Here is a 6,522-nt window from a genome sequence, read left to right on the forward strand (position 1 = left end):
TGAGCTCAAGTCTATCAATGTGTTTGAAAGAGATCACAAATTGGTGTGGGCATCAGCAATGTAATTTATTTGGGTTTTTTAAGATTATTTTCTTCATTAAAAGGCATCAAGGAAATTTCCCATTTGCATGCTTAAATACTTTGGGTAACCATTTTCACACATTTCTACTTTTAAAGGGAACTCATAGATATCTTCTGGTAATCAACAATCAATCATCATATATAATCGCTGATGCTCATGAACTGATGTAAAATGAGTAAAATAATATCTCTGATGTATTTTTTATTTTTTTCTGGCCAAAGTTGTTGTCAGTCAATTTTTTTAAAAATGACTTCTATCGTTTTAGTGACAATTCATTCAAAGCGACTCCAACTAGAGATGTAATTTGCATTCCGTTTTTTTGAAAATTTCCAAAGCATTTGCAAGCCAGTTACTATAGCAACTCAAGCTGAGGCTGTTTATTAAGGCAGGCTAGTGTTTAATTGATCCACTAATGCATTTAACTGCGCACCCACCACAAAGTTGCCTTTGTTTCCAGGTCACATTTTAGGGATAGGCATTTACATAAAAGCATCCCAGATTGCTTGAACCAGTCATTATCAGCAGATTTTACATGTCGCCCTTTGGAAATATGCTGGTACAAACATTGATGATAATGACTACAACATTGCCTCATCTGAGAATTACTGAAATAATTATTCTGGTAGTATAAAACATAGAGCATGAGGCAAGTGTTTTGACCAAACTGTAAACAGTGTAGACTGTTAAATTGGGGTTATTCTTTTTCTTCTTCTTTTTTTTCTCAAATCATTTGAGCAAAATTCAGGAGACAAAAAGGCCATAATAACCAAATCATTTGCATGTATTGTACACCTTGCGAGTTTCTTTTCTTTTTCTTTTTCTTAAGGAGTAGAACAAATATGACCATAACGTACTACCTTTATGGATTCGGTCTTAAAGAAAATATCAAAATTAATTGTTTTATTGTGATATTTACTATTGAACCATCAACTAAGTGGTTTCACTGACACAAATGGTCATCATTTGAAAATGTAATTAACCAATTGCAAAAACCAGTACAAAAGTCCAGAACGAGTGTGACCAAAGACGGATTTCGAAAGTAGTGTGAAATATAGAAAAGTGCATAAGAAAGACTCATCTAATAACATTTAAAAAAATCTTGATAAGGTGCCTTGTCTTTGCAAAGGCCATGAAATCCCTCACTCCATTTTTTTCCATGAAATCTATGGTCAGAGATCTTCCATATTTCAACTCTGACAATAGGAATTTAGATTCAGGATGTTCCCAAAACAAAAGAGTTTGAGGCAGCTGCACAAGGAACAAGCAGGGTAATAATTGAATACAGGATGTGGCTGGGTAAATATTAGCCAATATAAAGTCTAATTATCTAAATGGCTTGATGCAGCAAGCTCAATGATAAGCATTGACGATCGGGACAGAGTGGCGGACTCCAAAACCGGCTTAAGTGCTAATTGGTTGCAAGAGATGCAGCTGCAGACCGACTCCAACATGTCCAAACATGCAATTACTCACATATATATACATACGGAACCACATGTTACGTGTTTTAATTTGTTTTTGTTTGTCGTGTTGTAGATTAATTTTGGTAGTGTGTCGCGTTCAAGCCAGTTTACCTCTGCTTGAACCTCTCCTTGTTTGCTTATGAACTTTTTACAATTATTTATCTGTTTGTAAACTAACCGTCAACCTGACGTGTTTTATTTTACACGGAAAGTTACTGAGTTCCTGCAACATTTTTCTCCGTGTGCTCCACAAATGCCAAATATATTAATCCTTAAATTTCCCTGAGGTGTCACTTGCTCACATTTTGGATGTCCTGAATCAGAGGTTTGATTGGTTAGGGTTTGTGCCAAATAGGTGTCGTGTGGGCTGCCCAGTTTATTTATGGCCAAAACAGTTTACTTACTGGCCGCTGGATGTTCATCTGACCATTTCAGTAAAGATGGATTGGACATATAGTGATGTCAATGGCACTGAAAGATGAGCCTCCACTGCCAGTTTAACTGAAAGGGACATCTATCCTTGTCAGTGGCAGGCAATGGGTTAATTTGGCGTTACTCCCTTCTCATTTTAGGGTACTTGCATGTTTTTGTAAAAAAATGGGATGATTTCCTATTGAATTTGGGGGAATTTCTGGCCTGCTTCCTGTTTGTTGGTTGTGTACTTTTGTTTTTTGGGGGCATTAACACGTTAATTTCTTTTGGTTTCAAGGCATTTTAAGGTTCCTTGATAACTCATTAATGGCACCATTTTGACTGCAGGGGTTAAAAGAACAAATGTGACTGTGGATAGGAAAATAACAATTAAAAAATAATACTATTCTGTTTGTACAGTATGAATGAAACCCCGCCAGTCGGATCAGACCACCTAGTGGCCCACATCTGGCCCGTGCGCTCTATGTTTGACACCCCTGTCCTAATTGAATACTTGAACTAATGATTTTCATAAAGGATAAGGCAGCGGGCCCTTATGACAAAGACGGAGTTATTTTCTCGCATTTATGGTCAATACAATAGTCTGGCATCAAGGTAATTAAATGTCAATTTTTCAGTACTTCAGTCCATGCAATCCAACTCAGTAGACAAAGATCAGTTGTAGAAGTACCAATACAGAACGACTGATGAAAAAGTAGGTGTACCAGCTGTGGGAGTTTTGTTGCACCAGCCGTCCAATCTGGTGCTGTTCGGGAAAGCACCGAGCGTTAACAAATATTTTCTGGACACACCCAAATTGCCCATAAAAGTGCAGAAAACTGTCTACTAGTAAAGTATGAATTAAAATACTACCGACATTTTTCCTTTTGCTGTTGGATTCAGAGTTAAAAGCCGTCTGTCAATGATGTGACCAATTCCATCCAACCATTACTGTAATTTGGAGAAAATTGATGGCGGCGTTGAGCAGAAAATGCAGGAAACTGCGAAGGAGAAGAATTCAAATTAAAGGGGAGGAGAGAGCAGACAGAGAGATATGCAATGCTTTTAGGAGTCCTCATCAGATTTCAGTGTATACAGTAATACATAAATTACCCCAGTCAGAAACGCTCAAATATATAATTTTGAGACAAACATGACATCTTGGGCTTCCTAATAAGTGATGAATGTCATGTGGAGGGTGCAATTATTTCATCTCAGTCACTCGTGCAAGTAATGTGTAATAGTAACTGCAGTAGTTGCACTCCGGTGAAATGTGTCCTCCTAAGATGCTTCCTGAGGATTGCCTTGTAATAACATAACTGGGAATCACGGGCCTTCGTGCATAATGTGTATTTGGAATCACTACCATTTTCGCCAAGACATATCCAGGTATTTTACGGATAAGCCGGACTTGATTTTAATTCAGTGCGTGAGCGACAAATGTCAATGTTTTGACCTGAAGCTCTTCTCATGCATGCAAGTGAGTGTCTGGCATTTTTTTATTTGAGTTGCTCATCACATCACATCCCAGACAGATTCTTGACTTCTAATCTGTGATATCCGGTTCGACTAGACCTGCTTCAATGGGAGTGATTTCAGGAGACAGCTCATCACAAAAAGTGATTGACTGTATTGTTCAGTGGAGAGAGGTCAGAGCTCAGGTTGAAAGATAAATCAATCAATCATAAAAAAATAAAAGAAAAAAAACAGCACATTTTATATATCCGTACATATTGAACATGGGCTCCAGCACCCCTGTGATCTTTGAGGATAAGCGGAATGGAAAATGGAGTTATATAGTCATTCATGTATTTCTCCATGAAGGGTCATGTATAAATATGTATATTTTGTATTAAACATAATGCATTAATTCACTAGATTAGTAATTGTCACAAAGAAAGCAAATAATCACTAAGAAATATGACAAAGGTGACAACGAGCTAACATAGACAGACAATTAACAAAGATGAGATAACAGACTCCACCTGGAAAGATGACAGGAGCGAGAAGAGAAATGATGAGAAAATATGTAAAAAAATAAAATAAAATATATAAAATGAGGTGACCAAGATGAGACAGGGACTAGGTAACAAGCCCAAAATTAGCCACCCCCCAAAAAGTGCATTTGTTGGCATAAGTGGGCTTTACCCAGCATCCTGATGAACGTCGCTTCATGGTCCAAAATTATTTTTAAGACAACCAGACATGAAAAAAGTGTGGAAAATTGACCCAACAAAAACATGCACATTTTAGCTGTCAATTCTGTTATAATAATGTGTTATAATAACTCTGCCACTTGATAGCAACATGTCATTTTAACCATAGCATATACATCCAGCTTCTCAAAATCACACTGAACATCTTTATGTCCCATTTTTCTTGGCATTTAGAAAAAGAATGACCGTTTTCCCCCAAGCCTCTGGTAGAATTTGTCCTTTTACGTTAATGCATTAGTCAGAAAAAAATGCAAAGAATCCATCTTTGTGTTTTCTACTCAATGATTTTCTCTCTTCTTTTTCTAATAAGCACTGGTGTCACTCTTTCTGCTTCTGAGGAAAAGAACAGTGAGGGAGATGTGACATTTAAGTCTCAGCGCTTTGATTTGTGCATCCACCAAATTAGCATGCAGAAAAAGCCATCTGTATGTATACTGTAGGTTACTCCTGAGAGAGGTTGAAAGCACTGCTTTGTGTTAGGGCAAGAGGTTATTTGGAGACTCCAGCCAGACCTCTTCGGAGACACTTACCTACCTACCTACCTTTTTTTGTATTGCAAATTGGAGCACTCAATAATAAGGCATCTATCTTTCTTTTAATCTTCCTGAAAGGATGGCACTGCTTTTTGTCCATGTTTGCGCTGGTTTCCAAAAAAAAAGACATTCTCCATGACATGGACTCTTTATCATTAATGAATGGTGCGCATCTCCGCCATTTCTCAAGTACAAATGAGCATCCTAAAAGATTTCTAACATTGTTTGCATTCTTGCGAGAATAGCAATCAAGATTTCATGAAGGATACTCTTTCAAATTGGGATAATGTTCCCATTCACAAAAGATCACTTCTCACTGAAAACATTGCAGTCACTTTATTTTAACTCAATGTGATGCTCCCACTTACTCGCTATTTTTGCGCCTCACATATTCAACAACTTCTCCAAAAAAGAGGAAGAATGTTTTGAAAATTGTTGTTTTCTTTCTTTTCAAAGCTTTGACTGGCCTTTCTTTTTTTCTTCTTCTTTACGTCAATATGGTAAAAGCCTGCACCCTACAATTGAAAAAGTAAGATGAAACTGTCTAGCAAAACCAATGCAGATGCAAAAAGTTATTCCACGTGCTTTGTTTCAATTTGATATTGACATTTTTTGAAACCAGTGGTACAAACATATCCATATTTGTCCTATTTGTTCTATTATAACGATTTGTGTAGAATTAAATGGAATATACATTGGTACCTCGACCTACGATCAGCTCGTGGTACGACGAAAATTTCGATCGAATAATTCGCCCGCGATACGATCAAAATTTCGAGATGCGACCAAGCCAGGTGGCCATGACATGAGAGGCTGTTTATCATTGTAGCACACTGTCTTTTTTTGCCGCATCCCTTTCATGTATAACTACTATATCTATGAGGACTGAATGATTTATTCAGACGAGTTTCGACCAGGAAACGCACAACGCGCATGCGCGGGCAAAAAGAGGGCTTTCTGGGTAATGAAGTATACTGGTGCACACAACACTGACAGGCCGATATCGCTGTCTCTACCCTCCGCAAAATGCGTCTAATTTTACTTCTATTAAACACATTTTATTACTATTAAACCACTAGTTGTGTTACTTTGTTAATAAATGGCGAATTAGAAGAAATAAAACTTTTTCCAATCCAATATCCTGTTTTTGGTGTTTTTTCAGAGGGTTGGAACAAATTAATTTGTTTTTAGTTCATTTCAATGGGAAACGTCCGCTCGTGTTACGAAAAGCTCGACATACGAGCTCAGTCCCAGAACGGAATAAGATCGTATGTCGAGGTACCATTGTACTGCATAATTCATTTCAATTCTTTTTACAAACCAACCCAGCGCCGCAATCTTGATGTAATGGGATTTCTGACAACTTGATTTTCTTTGTCTCGACTGCCTTCGTAACGATCCCAATGGTGGACGAAGGAGGGCAAACGCGGCGGCACACTGAGCGCTAAGATGAAATACAGGCGGAAATGTGCGGAAAAGCATTTATCGCTAATCATGTGGAAAATTAACTGCTGTGATACAGAATCAATAAATGTGTTTTAAGCCCCACACCTTATCTCCTGACTTGAACATTAACCTTCCATTAACCATTACGCAAGAGTTTTATTGCCCGTCAGTCAATTATGTTAATTTAGAAAAGGTCTTTTTTTCCAGACGCTGTATTCATATTATGGTAATGTCCCAATCTTTGGGAAGGGCTATCGGAAAGGGTAAAAGCTCTTCCGGGATGAAACATGGCATGCTGGGATGAGTTATGACTCCAAACGCGTTTCTTTGCAATAATCTGATGGCCAGGTCATTCCATTTTAGGGTGGTGAT

This window comes from Stigmatopora argus, chromosome 5 (assembly GCF_051989625.1).
Source record: "Stigmatopora argus isolate UIUO_Sarg chromosome 5, RoL_Sarg_1.0, whole genome shotgun sequence".
Lineage (NCBI taxonomy): Eukaryota > Metazoa > Chordata > Actinopteri > Syngnathiformes > Syngnathidae > Stigmatopora > Stigmatopora argus.